This window comes from Pleurodeles waltl, chromosome 1_1 (assembly GCF_031143425.1).
Source record: "Pleurodeles waltl isolate 20211129_DDA chromosome 1_1, aPleWal1.hap1.20221129, whole genome shotgun sequence".
Taxonomy (NCBI): domain Eukaryota; kingdom Metazoa; phylum Chordata; class Amphibia; order Caudata; family Salamandridae; genus Pleurodeles; species Pleurodeles waltl.
Window position 1 is genome coordinate 777757912 of NC_090436.1, and position 22942 is coordinate 777780853.

At 40.6% G+C, this 22942-nt stretch overlaps 1 protein-coding gene across 2 annotated transcripts in view; it reads left to right on the forward strand.

Moving 5' to 3' along the window:
* The window catches only part of PRXL2C (peroxiredoxin like 2C), a 74430-nt gene that overhangs the window by 5816 nt on the left and 45672 nt on the right, over positions 1-22942 (forward strand). The gene's annotated exons all lie outside the window — the stretch shown is intronic.

Below are 22942 nucleotides of genomic sequence, written 5' to 3' on the forward strand. Positions count from 1 at the left end.
TGGTCGTGCCCATTCAACCATATAATGCAACTGAGCTGCGTGGTAGTAGCTCAGCAAGTGTGGAACCCTGAGTCCTCGCTTAGTCTGTGGCAGGTAGGCCTGAGCCTTTGCCATTCTAGCCCTCTTGCCATCCCAGATGTATTCCCAGATAAGCATTTGCAGTTTGTCTAATAGGTTGGGGAGTGGTTGCAAAGGTAAAGTCTGCATAATGTAGAGTACCTTAAGCAAGAGTGTTATCTTAATCGCAGCTAAAACGGCCAAGCCAGGAGAAACCATGTGCTTCGTCAAATCCGAGCGTGCAGTACTTAGGATCGTATTATAATTGTTTTCTACTGTAGCCTACAGCGTAGGTAATACCCACAGGCCTAGATAAGTAATCCCTTGCGTGGCCTACGAAAAGTGGAGGGTAGGCTCTAAGGAGGCCCTTTCAGCTTCCTGTGTAGTGAGTTTCAAAATGGACGATTTAGTGAGATCTGTGAGATCGGTTTAAAAACTGGATGCCTCACCAAAACACATCAGCTCTGCCATTACCATTGGGAGGGAGGACTGAGGATGGAACAAGTGGAGGAGCACATCGTCTGCATAAAGAGCCAATTTATGAGATCTGCCGACCATCGGTATGCCAGATATGTCTGGATGCCACCTTATATGCTCAGCAAAGGGTTCCACAGCCAAGGGACTTTTTAGTACTAACTGAGGTTTGCTGAGTGCTAGCTTATGGCTGGCAGAGGTTTAGTTTGGAATCTTCTAGAGTTACCTAAGGGTTGTTATTGGTTGGATGATAGGCTATGAGGGCCTGATGAATCTCATTGAGGGTTGGATGAGGTAAATGCGACTACTAGCTTAGCGTTTTTGAGAGCCAGAATATGAACTGTCATGGCAAGCTGAGGCCGGAGATGTCAATTTGGAATAGCCAAGTGTAGCAGATGCTATGCCGGATTGCCTTTGGTTACCCCTGGCACTGCTCTTGCTACACCTGGTATCAGAGGTCATGAAGGCAGCAGCTGAAATAGAAAATAAACTGAGGCCCTAAGAGTCCTATTTACATTGTGTAGTTTCCACTCATTACTCTTCCTGTAGCCTCTTAGGAACATTTAAGAGAATAACAACGGGACAAGGAGTCAACCCTGCAATGTTGTTAGGAGTCAAAGTTTGTACAAGGTCTCCCTTTTGCTATCTCTTGTAAATGGTCATTCATGGCAAAGGCAGATCGTAAGAGCTGAGTGAGGATGGCTACACACTTGGAGACTCCCCTGTGTATATAGAAGTCTGTTTGGAGGGATGGCTTGCACAAGGTCTCTGAGGCACGACAAGAAGCTGCAAGGCATGGCAGAGGCTACAACAGAAGCCCTTGGTTTCAACATCTCTCTTGCCTTAATTGGTGGTGGCAGGAGTAGGCAGGCCTCTGTTCTCACCTTTGCTGTGGCACACAATTGTGAAAAGAAGGGCCTAGTCAAAGGCCCTTTCCTCATACACCTAGCTTTATATATGTTTGAGGAGAGGATAACCTACTGTATGCCTATGCCATCCCATTTGTCTCTCTGCTGCCCAGGTAATACCTATTATTTTGCCTTGATGATGTTCATGCTGCCCCTATTTTAAATGTGAATAAAACGTGCACTGCTGCTCCTGCCCCCTTGGTTTGTTTGGAGTGAATTACTCTTGCTGCTGATGCTGTGTCCCCTATTGGGCACACTCTACATTTTGTGTTTTTATGGTGTAGCGACATGCACCACTGAACAGCATGCTTGTTTTGATACTTATACATAGAATAGTAACTAATTAAACTCACAAAGGTGCTTGGTTTGTGCAAACAAGGCCATTAAAAGAGTAGAAACTGTTGGAAACTGGAATGTGGGCTAATACAGTAAGAACTATTGTTGGAAAACCAGATTTGTATAAATGTAAAATTAACATTATATGCTGTGACTGTAACAGCAAACAGTGCCATCAAGTGTTTTAGACAGAGGGAAGAATGAGCGGAATTATAATTGGATTCCATATACCTCACACAAAGCACAATATTTAAGGACTGACCATCTCAAATAGTGTTTTCGAGACCTTGCAGCCACTTAAGGTGATCTCTGTGAACATAAGCAGAACTGACTTCGTCAAGAAAAATGTCACAGGCTATTGGGCCTATCCTGGTTCCTTCATGGAGGATGGTCAAGGGAGAATGTTGTTCTCTGGTTCATCAAGTAAGGTTCCTAGCCAAAATCAAAGTCACCTAAAAACAACAACTTAATCACTTGTCCATGCAACAGTGCTCATAATGAGTGAAGCCATTGCAGGTTTTGGTGGTCTGAATAAATGGTCAGGCCACGGGGAAGTAATGCTTCCAATCTTGGATGGATGCTCTAATGGCTAATAGCTCATTCATGCTGGTAATATTTTGTTCAGAAGGGAAAAGATTTTGGGAGAAAAACATATGAGGGTAAAGTTCTCCAGTCTTTGGGTCTCACAAATTTAAAAGCATCAGCCTCCATATACTGAAGTGCAAGGTCTGGGTGCCTAAGGATAGGCACGGAGGTGAAACCCTCCTCTTTCAACGTTTAGAAGGCTGTTTCTACTTTTGGGATCTACTTTGACATAAGGGTGAAGCCAGTTGAAAATGCCTTCCACCATCTTTGACTAGTGGGATGATGATAAAAGCTTAGAAATTAAACATTCCTAATTTGTATATTTTCAAGCTTAGAGAAACAACAGTGCTCATGTAGATATTGAGTGACAGCCATCATCTATTTTGCTTAGCTTTAGTACTGGAGTAGATTAAAATATCACACATGTGGATGATCACACAACCATTCAAAAAGTAAAAAATAAAATTGAATGCCTCTGGAGCTTTACAGAGCCTGAAAGACATAGCAGAGGACTCATGAAGACTGTGTTTCGTATGATATGTGGTCTTCCAGCCCTTTCCATCTTGGACTCTGACAAGATGTTACATCTCTTATAGGTCCAGTTTTGTATAAATAACTGCATGTCATATTTGGTCCAGGAGTACTGGGACGAAGGTTAATAAGTACCTCTTCTTTACAGTGGCTTATTCCAGGCACTGTAGTATATTCATGGCCTAAGTTCTCTATTTGTTGTTTTATGTGACAAAAATAGTGTCGAGGACACTGGAGATGTTGAGTATTGGATTAACCCATTCACCAAGAGCGTCTTTAGATACTCTTGCAGATGTTCATTTTCTTTCTCTGTTAAGGCATATACTCAGCTGCAAGGTAAGATTGACCTTGGTTAGAAACAGTAGCCAAGGCTGTTGTAGATGGTGCTACATAAGTTTTGCCAGAGCTAAGGTGCCTACAGAACCATTGACCTTGGTATAAGTGGATTTCAAAAAGGCCTTTGACGTTCATTGTTTCTTTATTCTCTAAGTCCTTCATAAAATGATGTTTGTACTGTTTTTCCTTAGTTGTGTTAAACCCTGTATCCTAAGCCATGGTCACAAATTAGACTCAACAGGGCACTCTCATCACTCTCCCCAATATAGAGAGGCACTCAGTGGGGTTACCCACGTTGTCTGCTTCTTTTTGCCCTACTTATTGAACTGCTAGCAGGGTGACTTTGGTAAGGTGCTGAGATTTGGGGGTTCAAACAGGCAAACAGTACAGAAGATAGTCTCTATTCTTATTGATGTATTTACTAGAGCCTCAGTGCTCAGTCACCAGATTTTTTGAGATCTTTCATATTCATGTCAACGCATTTTGCCTTCATATAATCTGAACTAAAAATACATATGTGATGATTAAAGTTGGTTGGTTAGACTGGCCAGCCTATCCATTGCTGCAACGGGTGACAGACCACTTTAAATATCTGGGTATTCACATTGCTAGGGCCCTGCGTTGACATGGGATTTCAATAACTTATGCGCCACACAAGTACAGACCTTTAACCTGGGGTTACTCTCCGTTTTTCACAATGAGCTAAGTCGGCCTGCTTAAGATGAGATATATATATATATATATATGTGTATATATATATATATATTCCACAAAATGTTCCCGAAATATCGAGTCTCTATGTAGCGGTCTTGGCACGGGATCGGGAATCCCATTAAATTGCTTCCAATACATCCTTATCCATTTAACGGAAAGGACCAAGACACCTTCGGTAGTTGCAAAAAATTTTTTATTATCAGAAGTACAAAAAGACCTCCTCCCAACGCGTTTCAGCCGTAGCCTTGTTCACGGATGGGGGATTGCTCAATACATCATGTTTAAATACACAACCCATAAACATAAAAGAAAGACTCATTCTCAAATACATCAATACAATTTTTTTTTTAAAAGTGGGCTCCATCTTGTAAGGACTCCTAGACATGATAAATCCATATAGGTGCTTGGATCAGTCAATTAACTATGGCTTATAATCCATTACTAATATATACAAATTCATAATCCTTAGTCAATTGTGTCAAAATTATTTAAATTCTCCATCTCATAGATAATTAACTCAATCTAAACCAAGTCCCCATAATCTTAATCACCATCACTGTCTTTACTTAATATTTCCCACCAGAATTGTATATTTTGAGTCTCCAAACCCCCAACATAAACCCTTAAAATACCATACATTTTCAAAAAACAGCTCGATTACGTTGTTAAATATTATAAACAAGTAAGAAAAAAGAAGAAAAATAGAACATTGGACACAACATTGGACACATTGACAGCATGTGTGAATTGGAATCGTTTTTTTGACACTGGAATCTGATTTAATGTTTAATCAAGCATATAATAATTCAGCACCAAGGGGGTCATTCTGACCCTGGCGGTAAAAACCGCCAGGGCCAACGACCGCGGGAGCACCGCCAACAGGCTGGCGGTGCTCCCTTGGGCATTCTGACCGCGGCGGTACAGCCGCGGTCAGAAACGGAGAACCGGCGGTGTACCGCCGGTTCTCCGCTGCCCTGGGGAATCCTCCATCTGCGCCGCCATGGGGATTCCGAGCCCCATACCGCCATCCTGTTCCTGGCGGTTTTGGCCGCCAGGAAGAGGATGGCGGTATGGGGTGTCGTGGGGCCCCTGGGGGCCCCTGCAGTGCCCATGCCAATGGCATGGGCACTGCAGGGGCCCCCGTAACAGGGCCCCACAAAGATTTTCCATGTCTGCCATGCAGACACTGAAAATCGCGACGGGTGCAACTGCACCCGTCGCACCCCTTCCACTCCGCCGGCTCCATTTGGAGCCGGCATCCTCATGGAAGGGTGTTTCCCGCTGGGCTGGCGGGCGGCCTTCTGGCGGTCACCCGCCAGCCCAGCGGGAAACTCAGAATAACCGCGGCGGTCTTTTGACCGCGCAGCGGTATTCTGCCGGCGGGACTTTGGCGGGCGGCCTCCGCTGCCCGCCAAGGTCAGAATGAGGGCCCAAATGTATATGACTGGCATCTAAGAATAAGATAAAGAATATCCCTTTCTTCCTTATTTAAATTGTGACAGACTCTGTGTGGTGTGGAGTGGGCTTTAGGATCAGTATGTTATTTTTAAATATTGCTCACATTCGGTTAGTTGCAATTTTTAGAAATTTTGAACTTTGGAGGTTGTTAGAGAGATGGCTTCCTCATTAGAATCTCGTAGGAAAGAGAAATCTAGTAAACTCTTCACCAAGCATGCTGATGAGGGAGATGCACACCAAGGGGGTTCTACTGTGAGCTCTGGTTTACAAATACAACTACTATATGATAAATTGGAGAAGCTTATGAGAAAAGAACTTTCCAAGTGGTGGGAGATTGAGTCTCTTCAGCAATATATCGAGGTTGAACGGGTCCTAGGGGTCTACGTATTTACACAATTCCGGCATATGAAGACCTGGAACTGTTGGAGGAATGGGCAGAAAATTCTAAAGTAAGTTCCGTCAACATGATGAAAATTCTGATAAAATATGCTTCGAAGGATTGAGAAAAAATCTTGTAAGAGATTGAAAAAAACCACCAAGTTGATTTTGACATTAGTCTCGCGGAGCACCCTTGATGAAGTGAAAGGGAATTTGGATCAAAAACTTTCTAAATTTGAAGAGGAGATTACTGTAAAAAAACAGAGAAAATCTATCCAGGACTTTAAGGATTACCAGGCAGGGAGAATTTTAACTTTTCATCATAAATATGATTATATGTATTCAGAAGATTACAAGGAACCCATATCTTCAGTTGTTAATGAAGTGTCTGATATCAATCTACGATTGCCTGAAGAGAGTGACGTATCGGATGGTAGTCTTTCTGAAGTACCGGACATCTCTTTAGGGAAAAATTCAGATGGGGATACGAGTGTTAGTAGGTCGAATTTTTTAAAACTGTGAGCATGCACAGCACCGCAATGACTGTGGTAAACTTGTCCAATAGAGTGAGAGAGCGTAGCTTATATATTTAATATTAACATGAAATGTTTATGAACTAATGTGCAATAATGCCGCATAGAAAATGTATTAATATGTTTTGCTAAAAACGTGCGTTTGAAATGTGCCCACGGGGAGTGGCTACCAATGTATACGGGGACTAATGAAAATGACTAATGTTGATGAGTTATTGCATTTAAAGATAGTTTTATACTAATTATTAATGGTTAAGTTACTAAAGTTTGCTAATAAATCTTTTAGGCCTTAGTTAGCATGAGTCGAGGCCTAGCTGCCTGACTCTCATATTAAATGTGTTTTTCTAAACGTGCAGTGTGATGACTTGCTAAAGGACATGAACTCTTGTTTTCCTCAAACTAGAAGCTGAATGTAACTGTAGTAGATCCGCTCTCATGAAGTTGATCCTCATTGTAGAAACATTTTAGCTAAATGCAACAGTGTAGATTAACGTTAGGTACAAGGTCGCCTAAACTGGTACGGACAATGGAGCTACTGACTGAAAATGCGCAAAGAATTACAAAAGGATGAAATCATACCGGACATTCTACCTCTAGAGACGTCAATCATAAGGACCAATAAAATGCGTGAGAACTGTAATGGGGTGACAAATTCGATGACCTAATGTAAAGTTAATTGGTTAAAGATAGTGGGGTGCAACCCCTTGTCCAATTAGATTTTAGGGGAATGTACAACGAAAATGGGATAAAAACCCTTGACACCAGGAAGTAGATCCGAGATTGGAGAATAGGAGACTAGGAGAGAGACTAGGGGAGATGCTGATGCGATTTGCTATGATCTAGACACTTTGTCACTTTGCTTAGTGACTTACTACTTTAGTTAAAACCGTCCTTGTCCTTAGATTGCCCAGTTTATACTTTACCTCCTTATGAGGGAAGTGGCCCTTTACCGGAGCTGAGTTCCTGACTGATGGCGAATCAACTGATGTCCTGAAGACGAAGACCGAACCTGAGTGCTGACCCAAACTTGGAGGGTAACTATATGACAATGAACTTGTGATTGTCTGTTTGCTTTTCCTTTCTAGGTACCAACTGCTATTTTGACAGAGACCATAGCTAGATGTTTTCTAAATTAGTGTTACTAAATTGTTTTGCATGAAGCCCAACATGCCGATGCTAATTCGAGGTTAGGAAAGGGGTTCACTAAACTGAAGCAAATAGACAAATGACTGAATCCATGCTTTTTTGAACTGATGCATTAATAATACTCTGCTGAAGTTAACCTATGTTGACGCCGTGTTATGTTCTAATAATTGTGATCTTTGCTTTGATGAAGTCTTATTCAAGTTGCCAAATTATGACAATGTTAATGAGCGTTTTGCTTTTGAGATTAATAAACCTGCTATTAGAATTGTAACCAATAGGAAATAAATATCACTAAATCTTGCTAAACCGGTGTGGTTATTCATGACTTAAAGGTCATGGTGGTTTCTGAGTTGTATTAATGTCATTGACTAAAGTGAATTGCATTGTTATAGTAAATATTGATGACATTATTGACGTATTGATTGACATGTTGATTAGCTATCTCGTCCTAAGGTGTCTTCAGTCAGGGTCAAAAGATTCATTGGTCTAAAACGAGTCCCAATGTGTATAAATTAGTCATAAAGGGACGCGTTAACAAGAGTATTGACTAAAGAGGAGGAAAGTCTCCTAGCCCTAGGTTTATCATTCTGCCCTACCAATAATTTTGATTATGTTCAGACTCGGATAGATCTTTTCCATTTTGTAAGAAAGTTAAAATTGAAAAAATGGTATAAAGATAAAGTGGTAGGTGAAACTATTATGATGGAAAAAAACTAACACTAGTAAACTATGCATCTCAGATATTGATATGTTGCATACATTATCTGTGTTGGATGATGACACACAGGCACATGACGATCCATTTGTGAATTTGGATATCTTGGGAATAGAAACAGATATTTCGTGCCCCAGTCCATTTAAGCCCAAATCGACCTTTTTACCAGCTGTTCAGAGTGAAGCTATTCAGGTATTTGAAAAAGATATGATAATCTTTCCTCCTCACAGAAATTGTCTCTGAATAGTCTAAAAAGAGACTCAAGTATTGTTATTTGTGAATCTGACAATGGAGGCAATGTAGTTGTCCTGAATAAGAGTCAGTATCTACAAGAAGGAGAGCGACAGCTGTGTGATGTAAAATGTTATACTCGTGCTAATCTGATGGAGTTAAAAACTTCCATTCTACAGTATCATGGGCTGTTGGTAGAATCGAGAGACAGGGGTCTATTGGAGTGGGATGAATATCAGTTCCTTAAATGTGATCAACCCAAGATTCCGGTCCTTTATCTTTTACCCAAGCTGCATAAGAGCAAGCAAAGTCCTCCTGGCAGACCGATCGTGTCAGCAATAGGATCATTACTTGAGGACACTTCAAGATATATAGATTTTTTCCTTAGGCCTTTTGTGGAAAGCCTACCTTCTTATGTGAAGGATACTACGCAATTTTTAAAGATGCTGAATGGCCTAGGATGGGAGGATGATTTTCTGTTTTTAACATTGGATGTGTTAACGCGTCCGTCTATGTCAATTTATACACATCAGGACTCGTTTTAGGCCAATGAATCTTTGGGCCCAGTGGTGAGACACCGTAGGACGAGATAACTAAATAAAATATCAATCAATATCTCAATATCATTGTCAACGTTTAACCTCAAAACACCTCTCACTTTAGACATTAACGAACATTCGACGCAACCATGACCCTTCAGTCATGAATAACCACACCTTAATGGAGTTAATAAGTTTTATTCCCTATTGATTACAATCTAGTAGTAAAGGCATTAATCTCAAAGTCAATAAACATGTAAGCATGATTACAAGATGACAACCACAATAAACCTTTGATAATGCAAAGATCAGTAGCATAGACAATCAGATAGATATAAGTAGTTTATAACACATCGAACTTTCTAAGATACTAGTTCAGCATAGCACCACGCCAGTCACGTCATTTGTCAGTCAGAGTGAATACCTCATCTAACCTCTAATTAGCATTAGCATGTTGGGCGTCATGCAAAACAATTTTGAACACCAATTTGGAAAACATCTAACTAAGGTCTCTATCAAAACATACAGCAGTTGGTACCTAGAAAGAAAGGCAAAATGAGTTCTCATTAGCAATTTTATATAATTACCCTCCTCTGATTAAGTCAGCATTCAGGATCAGTCTTCGTCTTCAGGACATCAGTTAGATCGCCGTCAGTCTATCTAAGTTAGAGGCAAGAGACACTCTCCTCTTAAGGAGAAAAGTGTAAGGGGCAGTAATATGGGCAAGGATGGTTTGTCTAAGTCTCAAATCACAAAATAGTGTGACAGAGTTTCGGGATGTAATCAATATCATTCCCTACCTAATGTCTGGTTATTTCCTGTGTCATGGGTTTTTATCTCTTTCTAGTAATTCATTCCCCCAAAATTCTATTGGTTAGTCAATACACCCCATCATCGTTAACCTATCAAATTATACATTAAGTCATGCATTTGTCATCTCTCGATAATATATCGTCTTCTGATTGGTCTTCATAATTGGTCTTCGGTAGGTGGCATATCCGGGGTTACTTCATCAGCTTGGCACACGTCTCAGGTTAAAAGTTCTCGTTCCCTCGTCTCATTGTCCTTGGAAGTATCTACAAATGTTTCGAAGCACAATCATTTTATACTAAAAGATGTTAGCATGCGGATGGGAAATTATCCCGATGTGTCGAACTAATACAGAGAGAACAATAGCTGGGTTATGGTCGTTTGCAAGTTCTGCACACTGAAGAAACAGGAAAAATACGCCTTTAATATGAGAGCTACACAGCTTCTGCTCATGCTAACTTAAGATATAACAGTTTAATGAATGCAGTTTTATACGTTTTAATGTGTTCAGTTAGGCAAACTATAAACGATTATTCCTTACAGTTGACATTAGTTTATACATGTGAACGATTCTCCATTTTTATGAATACGCTATTAATAAATGTTTTATTAATACAGCATTGTTAGACATAAGCATTTCACGTCTATAATATGTAATATCAAAATACGCTCTCTCAGATGTTACAAGCTTATATACATGCATCCAACATGAATTGGGCCTTGCAGCGGTCAGACACTATTTGAGAGCAAGATCTATATCACATCTAATGCATACTGAAATGATCTGCGATATGATCTGGTATTGCCTCACCAATAACTTCTTTCTGTTTGGTGATCAGATATACAAACAAGTCCAAGGGATTGCTATGGGTACATGCTTTGCTCCCAGTTACGCAAATCTCTTTATGGGGCGTTGGGAGGAACAGGTGTCATTTGACATAGCAGATTATGAAGACAGAGTTATGTTGTGATGCCGGTATATAGATGATTTTTTCATCATCTGGAAAGGTGATGTAGAATCGGCACTAAACTTTGTTGAGGCTTTGAATGATAATAACTATAATTTGAAATTAAGTGAGCAGCATAGCAATACATCAATCCAGTTTCTGGATGTGGAGGTGTGGTAGGATTGTCGGATAGATACACCAGACTGCGCGGGTTGTCTGTGGTTTAGTAGATTTGGATTTATTGGATTGATAGGTAATATATAGGCAACAGTTACAGATGATTGTTCTATTCTGGTGGGCGGTGGTGACTTCCCCCTCAGGCGCGTCTCTCGTGTCCTCCTCTTCTTCTCTTTCTCCCAGGACCTCGCGGGAAGCGTGAGAAAAAAGAAGAATATAGAATCGGTAAGTGTGGGATTGTGGTTTTACTCTCTTAGTATTTTCCCTCTCTCTCTCTTCTTCTCGCCTGTATTCCCCTTCCTCCTGTCTTTTCTCCTTTGTTTCTTTATTCTGGCTTTCTCTGAGGCCTGTTCTATTTCTCTCCTTGCTCTCTTTCTTTCTTTCCTTCGTCTGGGTCGAATATTCTAGATATTCTTTTCTTCCTGTTTTCCCCTTCTCGATTCCTTGCTTTTAACTTTTCATCATACTCATTTACGACTCTTCTTCTGTCTTCTATCGCTCTTCTGTTCGTTTTGTTTCTTCCCAGTATTTCCTGTTGTGGCCCCGTTTCCCCACCCCCCCTTTTTAAGTGCTCCTCGTACTGTGTCCCCCTTGGATTTCCTTTGTACGTAGTGCTCCCCGTGCCTCGTCCCCTTTTGTTTTCCCCGTCCTTCGTAGTGCTCCCCGTGCCTCGTCCCCTTTTGTTTTCCCCGTCCTTCGTAGTGCTCCCCGGGCCTCGTCCCCCTTTGTTTTCCCTTCCTTCGTAGTGCTCCTGTGTCGTATTGCCTTTTCTTTTCCCTTCTTGCCCTTTTCTCCCCCTTCCTACCTCCCGTCGTCCCGCCCTTTCTCCTTGTAACGCTCCCCGTACCTGGAAAGGCCACGCTTCTCCTGAAGCGTGGCGGCTTTTCCATTCAGCTTCCCGGGGACCGCGGTCGTCCTCGGGGTTCTCGTTGATTCCGATTCGGGCGGCGCTCCGCTCCTCCACAGAGCGGCTGCTTCTGTTCTGGTCCCGGCAGTTTCTCCAATCGTCTGTTCATCCAAGTTCATGAGCTCCGATGCCTCCCAGCTCCTATTCCCGTTGTGCTCGTCCGACGACAGAGGAAGCCGACTTTTAAATCCCGGTAGGTACCGCGGTCTCGAAATACAACCAATGGTAGCACAGTCATCCAGGGACATTTCTGGTGCAACAAAGGCAGAGTCAGCACAAGTCCGGGCGGAGTGTGGGTCGGATTGAGGAGACCCATCACAGGAGGTGAATGTAGAGTATGGTTTGGTGCACACAAAACTATATAGGAAGATAACAGCAGGCAACAGTTTATTAAATGCTATGACTGCCCATCCACCGAATTTGATTAAAAGCATTCCATATGGAGAGTTACTGAGAGCAAAACAAATTTGCAGTACTAATGAAAAATACCAGCAGGAATGTATGACCATGTGCAATAGATTTAAAGAAAGAGGTTATGGTGATAGTGTCATCATGCAGGCTGTAAAAAAAAGTAGAGGGATGCTCGAGATTAGAGTTATATCGAGCACAACATCATACTATGACTGATGAAAAAATCAGGTTTGTTACAACCTATTCAAATCAGCCACATAACATAAGACAGGCACTGACCAAAAGTTGGCACATTCTTCAGACAGATTCAGATCTAGAAGATTTTATAGGAAGTGCCCCAGCATTAACGTACCAAAAGGGCAGATCATTACGAGACAATCTTAGTCAAAATATGATGGTGAGTAGTAACATTTCTGATAGTGTGAGATCTAAAGTGACTGGGTTTTACTGTTGCCATCAATGTAAAGCATGTAAGTACAGTAAGGACTGTAAAAATGTTAGATTGGGTAATGGACAAAAGACTATGAGATCAAGGGATTTTTTTACCTGTAATACTGATTTTTGTGTACTGTTTGAGATGCCCATGTGACAAAATATATGTGGGAAGTACGATACACAAGGCAAAAAAGAGAATGTTAGAACATGTAAGGGCTATTCGCAACTTTGATCGCAATTACCCTGTGGCCCGACATTTTCATGAGATGCATCAAGGGGATGAATGGTTACTCAGTTATCTGGTGTGCGATCAAATTAAACTAAACTCCCGGGGAGGTGACAGACAGAAAATGTTACGTATCTTGGAATCCAAGTATATTATTAACTTTATGACTCTCTCCCCTAGAGGTTTGAATTTAAGTGAAGACCTGGGTAGATGAAAGTTTTTCCGGATATTTTCTATTTTTCTTCTTTTTCTTTCTTGTTTATAATATTTAACAATGTAATCGAGCTGGTTTTTTTTAAATGTATGGTATTTTAAGGGTTTATGTTGGGGGTTTGGAGACTCAAAATATACAATTCTGGTGGGAAATATTAAGTAAAGATAGTGATGGTGATTAAGATTATGGGGACTTGGTTTAGATTGAGTTAATTATCCATGAGATGGAGTATTTAAATAAATTTGACACAATTGACTAAGGATAATGAATTTGTATATATTAGTAATGGATTATAAGCCATATTTAATTGACTGATCCAAGCACCTATATGGATTTAGCATTTATCATGTCTAGGAGTCCTTACAAGATGGAGCTCACTTTAAAAAAAAACATTTGTATTGATGTATTTGAGAATGAGAATGGACAAAGCTAAACCTCTCTGATGAGCTCTAATGAGAGCGAAACACGTGTCAGGGGTTGCTTTTACTCATTCCAGGTTGGCTTGGGTGGTATTTTACCAGTCCAAAGCTGTAATACTGTGCCTGGAGTGGTAAATGGTTTTTGTCATTTTACAGCTCGGCAAGGTTGACACTGTGTCAAACCTATGCTTAAAGACTTTGCTGTATAAATGGCAAAAGACTTTCTCATTATCTAGCTCGGCGTGGATAGCACTGTGCTGGTCCTATGCTTAAAAACTTTGCTAGATAAACAGACATTTGAGGTGAGCAAATCTAGAATGTCGCTGGTGTTGCTGGGTACTCCTTACTAGAGCTGCTCTCCACCTAAACTTGGGAACTACCCAGAGTTCTCTATTCTTTTTTGTATAATATATGTGTCACTCTAATCCTGAAAGGGATTTGTTTTGACTTATACTGGGTGCTCCCCTGTGTCTGGACAAAGCTAAACCTCTCTGATGAGCTCTAATGAGAGCGAAAAACGTGTCAGGGGTTTCTTTTACTCATTCCAGGTTGGCTTGGGCAGTATTTTACCAGCCCAGAGCTGTAATACTGTGCTTGGAGTGGTAAATGGCTTTTGTCATTTTACATCTCGGCAAGGTTGACACTGGGTCAAACCTATGCTTAAAGACTTTGCTGTATAAATGGCAAAAGACTTTGTCACTATCTAGCTCGGCGTGGATAGCACTGTGCTGATCCTATGCTTAAAAACTTTGCTAGATAAACAGACATTTGAGTTGAGCAAATCTAGAGTGTCACTGGTGTTGCAGGGTGCTCCTTACTAGAGCTGCTCTCCACCTAAACTTGGGAACTACCCAGAGTTATCTATTCTTTCTTGTATAATTTATGTGTCACTCTAACCCTGAAAGGGATTTGTTTTGATATATATATATTATTTTTTTTCACTGAAAAAAACAAAGGTTACAGGGACATTATTGTTAGGAAATAGAATTAAAAACAACATAGAAATTCACTTAAATAAACAAAGGTTACACAGACATTTAGTTAGGCTCACATTTAAACGTACGAAACCATAGAAATTCATCAACTATAGTTAGTTGCCTCAAGTAACTATAACTCATGCCCTAAGAAAACCATAACTCGCGCCCCTGCCATGCACAGTTTTTTCAGCAAAGATTTTACTGCAAATGTTACATTGATATTATCAATGATGTTATCAAAGATGTCATGAGTGCCGGAATTTGTGGGGTATTTAGCAGTGCATGGCAAGGGCACAAGTTATAGTTACCTTGGAGGACACTTTATATATATATATATATATATATATATATATATATATATATATATATATATATATATATATATATATATTAGACCTGGCATCCTTGGCGTGGTCTCCCCTACTCCCCTAACATTTTGCCTCTACTTCCCAGGTTGTTGCTGTGTGCTGGACTCTGTTTTTGCTACTCTGGGCACTTTACCACTGCTGATCAGTACTAAAGTGCAAGTGCTCCCTATGGGACATTGTATGTGTAATTGGCTTTTCCATGATTGGCATATTTGATTTACTAGTAAGTCCCTAGTAAAGTACACTAGCAGTGCCAGTGGCCTGTAAATCAAATACTACTAGTGGGCCTGCAGCACTGATTGTGCCACCCACGAGTAGTCCTGTAAACATGGCTCATACCTGCCACTGCAGTGGTGTCTTTGTGTGCCATTTTAAATTGCCAATTCGACTTGGCAAGTGTACCCCCTTGCCAAGCCCAAACATTCCCTTTTTATACATGTGAGGCACCCCCTAACGTCGGCCGTAGGTAGCCCCATGGGCAGGATGCAGTTTATGTTAAAGGTAGGACGTGCTGGTGTGTATTTACATGTCCTAACAAGGAAATACTGCCAAATTCGATTTTCACTATTGCTTACCCTATCTCTCTCATAGGTTAACATGGGGGCTGCCTTTAAATATCCTTAAAGTAGAGTTTCCCTTTAAGAGCAGATAGAAAATGGAGTTTTGGGTCTCCCCACTCACACTTTGAAAATACATCTGTTAGTGAAGTTGGTTTCTAGATTGTTTGAAAATGCCACTTTTAGGAAGTAGGCATTTTCTTGCTTAAACCATCCTGTGACTCTGCCTGTTTGGGGATTCCTTGTCTAGGTCAGACTGACAGTTGGGCTGTTCGTGCATCTCCACTCTGTGAGTCTCGAAGTGCCATGTCATCGACGTCCGTGACTTCCGACACTTTATGAAGAAAAAGGTGACTGCAAAATAAAAAATATTTGCTTAGGATCACACAATTTGAGACCTGTTTCCAGGTCAAATACATTACAGTTAGTTCGAGTAGCTTATTCAAACTAATCGACTTGGAGGTCTAGTAACATTTTTGTGATTTTTCGAGGCCTGCATATTTAAGCTATAATTATTAATTTCATCACACTATGCTTTACTCTTGAATAAACAGGGCAAGGAGGGTTAGCATATCTTTACATATTTACCATTAGCAAATGACCCTAATGGGGATCCAATTGAATATGTTTATCTTGTAGCAAAAAAACATCTTGAATACAGGTTTGCTAAAGTAATTAACCTAGTCATGACCAGGCATACATTTTACACACATTTTCAAAATAAGGACGAGTCAATTGATGAGTTTGTTTCCAAACCTAAGGAACTGTCGATGAAATGTAAGTTTGAGGCAATGATGGATGAACTAATTTGTAACCAGTTGATTGTCCATTGTAAAAGTAAAAAGATTCAAGAGCCACTATGGGCTGCAAAAAGCTATCCCTGAAGCGTGCCATAGACATTTCCAACGTGGTGGAACAATCGGAACTGTGCATGAGGGAAATGGAAAATAAAGACACCAACTTTGGTGAAGTTTCCAGTGTATCTAAAGTAGAGTGATGTAGGTGCTATACCTAAATGAAACATTACCACAGGGAAGCTCAAACAGCACCATAAATCATGCTATTGATATGGAAGCTATTTTCACACTGCAGTCTATCACAAATGCATAGCGATCAATAAGGAGTGCAGAAAATGTGGTTGTAAAGGCCATTTTGCATTTGTTTGCAAACAGGGAAGCAAACTAAGAGTAGCTACAGTAGATGAGGGGTGTATGGTGAAGGTGTGTGAGTGTGGGGGATGTAGGCATGGAAAAAGGGAGGAGATGCAGACCCAAAGCAGAATTTGAAATCAATAGGAAAACTGAACTTATGGTAAACTCAGGCTGCATGTATACTATAATTCCCAGAGAACTATTTGCTGAATATTGGTCAGACACTGTTTTGCTGCCCAAGGATGTCGATCCTGGAGGTTACCAAGTGGAATCATTGATTTGGTGGGGTACATGGACTCAACTGTGAAATTTGAGGGGAGAGAGATCAAAGTAAAGGTGTACATGACAGAAGATGGTCCTCCTATTTTGGGTTGGATGCATTAGTGTTGGAAATGGAGTCTTTGGTTGGCAGTCAGTATGCATTCTGTCCAAGCAGGGACCCTCACTCTACCCAGGGTAAGGAAGTTACACTCCTAAGACAACCCACACTCACCCCCTTAATAGTTTGGCACAAGAAGTCAGGCTTCTCAAAGCCATAGTGTAAAGTATTTTTACCAACACACACAGTAATACAGTAAAAAAAACTACAAAATGGGCACCACACCAGTTTAGAAAAATAGGCAAATTTTACCTAAATCAAACAAGACCGAAACGACAACAATTCATATACGCAAGTCAAGTTATGAATTTCTAAAGTAAAAAGAGTATTATCCCATAGAAAACAATGGAAACGTTGTTGTTACACAAAGTGCCTGGTTAGAGTAAAAAATAAAGCTGAATGGGCGATCGTGCATGGTAAAAGTCAGCAATGTATTGATTCCTTACTCACAAGTGAGGCTGTGCATTGTTTCTTCTCCGGTCAGGTAGGCCAGTGGTTCCCAACCTTTTGACTCCTGAGGACCCCCACTGAATCACTACTAGCAATTTGTGCAATTTAAATTTCAAACATTAAAACAGTAATTCGCAAAAAATACATAAACAAGTACACACCAAACACATACAAGAATTGCTAATGATATAATTATTTTATTTTGAAAAAATATGCAAAAATCTAAACATTTTAATGGGAAGGTTGGTGCTGCATCTTGGCAACTAACCTTTCAATATTTGGTTTTTGTTTAGGAAAGCTGACTCCTCAGGTCAGATTCTACATCTCCCAGGCGATTTCTGTTTTTATTTTTTAGGTATATAAGATCTGAGAGCTTTTTTCACATAAATATGTGGTGGGGAAAGGAAGTAAAACCACAAGAGCCTCTCATATCTCCATAGCCTTTCTGTCACATGTAATTCATTTATTATATAGCACCTCTCATACCACTGCAGGTTATTGGTGCACGTTACAGGGGACTACAAGATGCAGGCTTCACATGTCATCCACACTGATAGGCATTTTCTAAGAGTGCTTGGTCTGGAAAAATATAAACTCAAGTTTCAGAACATAACACAGTGGCTAGCATTAATAATAAGAATGCATTTCTACGAAAGCAAAACCATTTTTAGCAGTATAAGGATAATGAGAGACTGGGAAAAACAAACTTGATAATTTGAGCCATGCAATTTGCATGCAGCTCTTTGATCATAGCTCACTGTGCTGTGTTATGATTGTAATTTATAAACTGCATAGTAACAAAAGAATCTCTGTAACAAAAGCAGTAACCCATTGTGCTGTGCACATAAAATACAGTTCTTTGCAGCAGGCATATTAACCATTTGTGCTACCTTAGATGAGCCAAAATTGCCCATAGACAAAACTCCCATCTTGCTCCAGCAGGTACATTAATCACCAGAGTTATCTTGACGCTTTTATGTTCTCTGTAAGGCTGCTGGTTCTACCCTGAACTTTGAGGGCTTTTACATTGCTGCACAAATAAAAACACGCATGTGTTACTGTTAGAGGCCCCAGCTAGAGAAGTGCCTTTCTCTCTGCCCAGGCCTGCGGATCCCCTGGGTATGTATCACGGACCCCTGGGGGTCCGCGTACCACAGGTTGGGAACCGCTGAGGTAGGTGATGCACTGTTTTTCTCTCCCAGAAGAGAGCGATGCGTCGATTTCCGGACGGGGCACCTCCGATCCATGCAGGTTCACGTTGATTTTGATGCGCAGCGATGATGCTTGTGAAATCCGGCTGCATGGTGATGGAAAACCCATGGTATGTGGGATTTGCTTCGTTTTCAGCAGCCGCAAGCGGGTGTTGTGTCGCTTCTCCAGCCACGATGCGGGTGATGCATTGATTCTAGATGTCATTTTTGCAAACCCTGAACTTGTTACCTTTCAAAGCATCACATCAATCACATGGTTAGACCACTATTTGGTAACTTTTCAACTAAAACACCACAAATCAACACATCCCAATGCACCTTACATACATGCATCTATTGACCATAGAGCAAACTCAATTTTGAAGACTTAGAAACACAACTAACAGCTAGCACAAATCTAGACTTAATTAATTCTGTTCCAAAACTTTATGAATGTCTACAGGAAGCTTTCGATATCCTTATACCACTCAGAAAAACTAAATAGGACAAAAGAAAACCAACACCTTGGAGAAACACAGAACTTAAAAATATAAAGCAACAAATCAGAAGGCTGCAATGTACCCGGCACAAAACAAACAACATTCGGGACAAACATCAGCTACACAGAATATACAAATCATCAATCAAAAAACCTAAAAAGACAAAAAAGGTACTACTCAGACAGAATTGTAAATGCTAAATCTGCAACTAAAGAATTTAATAAAATTCTCAATGAATTTTGAAAACCTAAATGCATGGAAGGAAGTCATCCCTCTACTTATGATTTCACAAACAAACTGACAACTCATTACACAACCAAGACAGACACACTGGACTTCTATTTAAAACATAAGAAAACCATAAGCACTAACCCGTTTCCTAAAATCCCCTCCAAGAATAAACCAACCCAGTCTCTGCACTCCATTAAATAAATATCACAAGGTGAATGAATGGATTTGGTCAAAACAAGCAGGCCTTCCGGCTGCCCTTCTGATCCTTGTCCACCACACATCTTCAAGAACATTCTTTTATCTACTTCTGCTGCCACACCTGTAAGAAGAATCATCAATAACTCTTTAACTACAGGAACTTTTCCTGAAGACCTGAAAAAGGCATACACAGGTCCATTATTAAAGAAAGCAAACCTAGACCCGCATGACCCCAACAACTACAGACCAATTACAAATGGACCTTTTTGGGGCAAACTGATAGAAAGAACAGCATTCACCCAGATATCACAATACTTTGAAGACAACTTGATACTTTCACACTACCAAACTGGATTCCGCCCAGGAAGAGTCACTGAATCGGCACTCCTAGCAATCTGAGAGGATCTTAAAACACAGTCAACCGCAATGGAGTTGCTGTACTACTTCTCTTGGACCTCTCGGCTGCCTTTGATACTGTTGGCCATGACGCCCTAATTCAAAGACTCCACAAGTCTTTTGACTGGATTAAATTCTACTTTCAAAACAGAACTAATAATATCTATTCTCCCCCTTGTCCAAACCCTACCTCACATAAACAGGGTCCCCCCCAAGGATCAATCATCTCACCTATGCTTTTCAACATCTACATGATGTCATTATCAAAATTGATCAATGATTTTCAACTCACATGCTACAACTATACAGATGACACACAAATACTCCTGAAATTGGAATGCCCCAAAGACATTGAAAACTCACAAATCTCAAGTTGCCTCAGAACGGTTGATCAGTGGATGACTTGGAGCCATCTCAAACTTAATGCTTCCAAAACGGAAATACTCACATGTGGCAACTGGAAAAATGATGACCCACTGTATGCCTGGCCTGACTATCTGGGACCAACTCCTCAAGTATCCAAGGAAGTTAAAAACCTTGGTATGACCATGGACTCCAAGTTAACAATAAATGCCCAAGTGGACAAATTAGCACAATCAAGCTTCATCACCTTGAAGACTCTGCAACTCATCTTTCCCCACCTCGGATTTCCATACAAGGTGCAGGGTAGTATCTCTATTGTACTATCTAAACTGGATTATGCCAATGGCCTCTACCATGGGTCTTCTTTATCTATTATGAAACAACTACAAAGTATTCAGAACTCGGCTGCCAGGCTACTATTACATGTAAAATCACAAGCACACATCTCCCCTGCCTTGAGAGAACTACACTGGTTACTGGTTGCCAGAACATCCACCTTCAAGCTGCTTTGTATCACCCACAAAGCTATACATGGAACAGAACTGCTTTTCATCAGAAACAAAATAACCAAATACATTCAACAAAGAAATCTCTGCTCAAGATTGTCCCCCGCCTTAAAAAACCACCATACAAGAAAAAGACAATAGGTGGTACATCCTTCTCTGTTCAAATAGCCAAACTATGTAATCTATTACCCTAAATATAAGATCCGCGGATAACTATCTTGTCTTCAGAAGATTACTCAAGAGTTGGCTCTTTTATTTGCCTGTGATGATAAATATTTATAATTTGATTGTGTATGTTCTAGATATGTATAGTTCTTTAAGAAATATGTATAGTTACTATTTCATAACAATTAAATTATACACATACTCGGTAAGCCTGTTTAACAAATCTGTAGTTACTCATGGTTAAATAGGTGTGTGTGTGTCTATGTACATATATGATTTTTAATTCTATGCTTAACATGTTCATAGGTCATTGCATAGCTCCTAGATAAGTTGTTATTTTAGATACTCATGAATCCCTGCTTTCTTTTTTTTTATATCACAGTGAGCAAATATTATCTTAACTGTTTAGCAGCAAGCATTTCACTATTGAAAAATTGAGGAAATATAAATGAATGTTATAAAAGTACACTTATTAATTCACATCACATATTACAAATCTTGAAAGTCTGTTTATACAATACAACTTTACTTTTCACATTATTTTACCCATTATTATATTCCTTGCACGTGTATTCCCTCGCTATGTATTTACATATCTATTTATTTATTACTCTAGTCCTACTGTACTAGAGAAAAAATAAATAAATAAATCTATAAATAAATAATTAAATTAAATAAATAAAAAATAATATACATTTTACTCTCTCGTAAGCTTTACTCTGTCTCCCCATCACCCTATGTCTCTATAAATCTATCCTCTATCCCCACTTTGACTCATTCCAAACCCATTTGACTACTTTGATCTCCAAAATGACCCTTCCGAAGCTCTTCCCTCTAGCTCACCCTAAACTTCAGTTTACTACAATGATCTCCAAAAGAACCCTACTTAATTTCCCGTCATTTATCTCACCTTTGACTCATCCAAAACCCCTTCTGCTTCTATGATCTCCCTCACCCCTATCCACAAACTCTTCCCTCCACCATCTCTCCTCTACTCATCCCAAGCCTCATCCTATTACTATAAACTCCCAATTACCACTTCTGGATTCTTCCCTACTCTATCCCTCCATTACTCTTGTGAATCTAACTAACAACCTCACATATCCTCTGCTCAAAGTAAATCATACTAGTACTGTACTCATAGTTCACTATACCAATCTACCACTACTTCCTCTTGGGTCCGGAGTAACCTGTTACTCGCCGAAAAGTGCTTCGACTCCTCGTCAAAGGGTATTAAGTGCTCTATATATACAGTTACAATTTCCCAGCCGCGAAACAGGTGGTGGGTCGATTTCAGCTGCAAGGCGGTGGCACGTCGTTTTTACAGCTATGTTGCAGGTGTTGTGTCGAAATTTTCCCTGCACGTCTTTTTGTGCGTGGATTTCAGCCCTTGTTCTATCAGCTTCAATGTTCAAGGGCCCAAGGACTGGATAGGGCACCGCTTGGCAGGGCAGGAGTCTCAACAGAGAGTCCAGGTGCTGGCAGAGGAAGTCTTTGATGGCCCTGAGACTTCAAATCAGGAGGCAAGCTCAGTCCAAGCCCTTGGATACACTTCACAAGCAGGAATATACCACAAAGTCCCATCTTTGTCCTCTTTCAGGCAGAAGCAGCAACTGCAGGCCAACCCAGCAAAGCACAGTCACAGGGTCAGTACTCCTCCTCTAGCTTTTCAACTCTTCTCCTTGGCAGAGGTTCTTCCTCTTGAATCCAGAAGTAATCTGAAAATCTGTGGTTTTGGGTCCACTACTTATACCCCTTTCTGCCTTTGAAGAAGGCAAACTTCAAAGGAAAGTCTGTAAGATCCTGCATTGCCGAGGCCTGGCTCCAGATTCACACCAGGGGGTTGGAGATTGCATTGTGTGAGGACAGGCACAGCCCTTTCAGGTGTAAGTGAACACTCCTCCCTCCACTCTAGCTCATCAAGGCTACAACCCAGCTCCCTTTGTGTCACTGTCTAGTGGAAAGTCACAAACAGCCCAACTGTCAGTCTGACCCAGACAGAGAATACACAAGCAGCCAGAGTC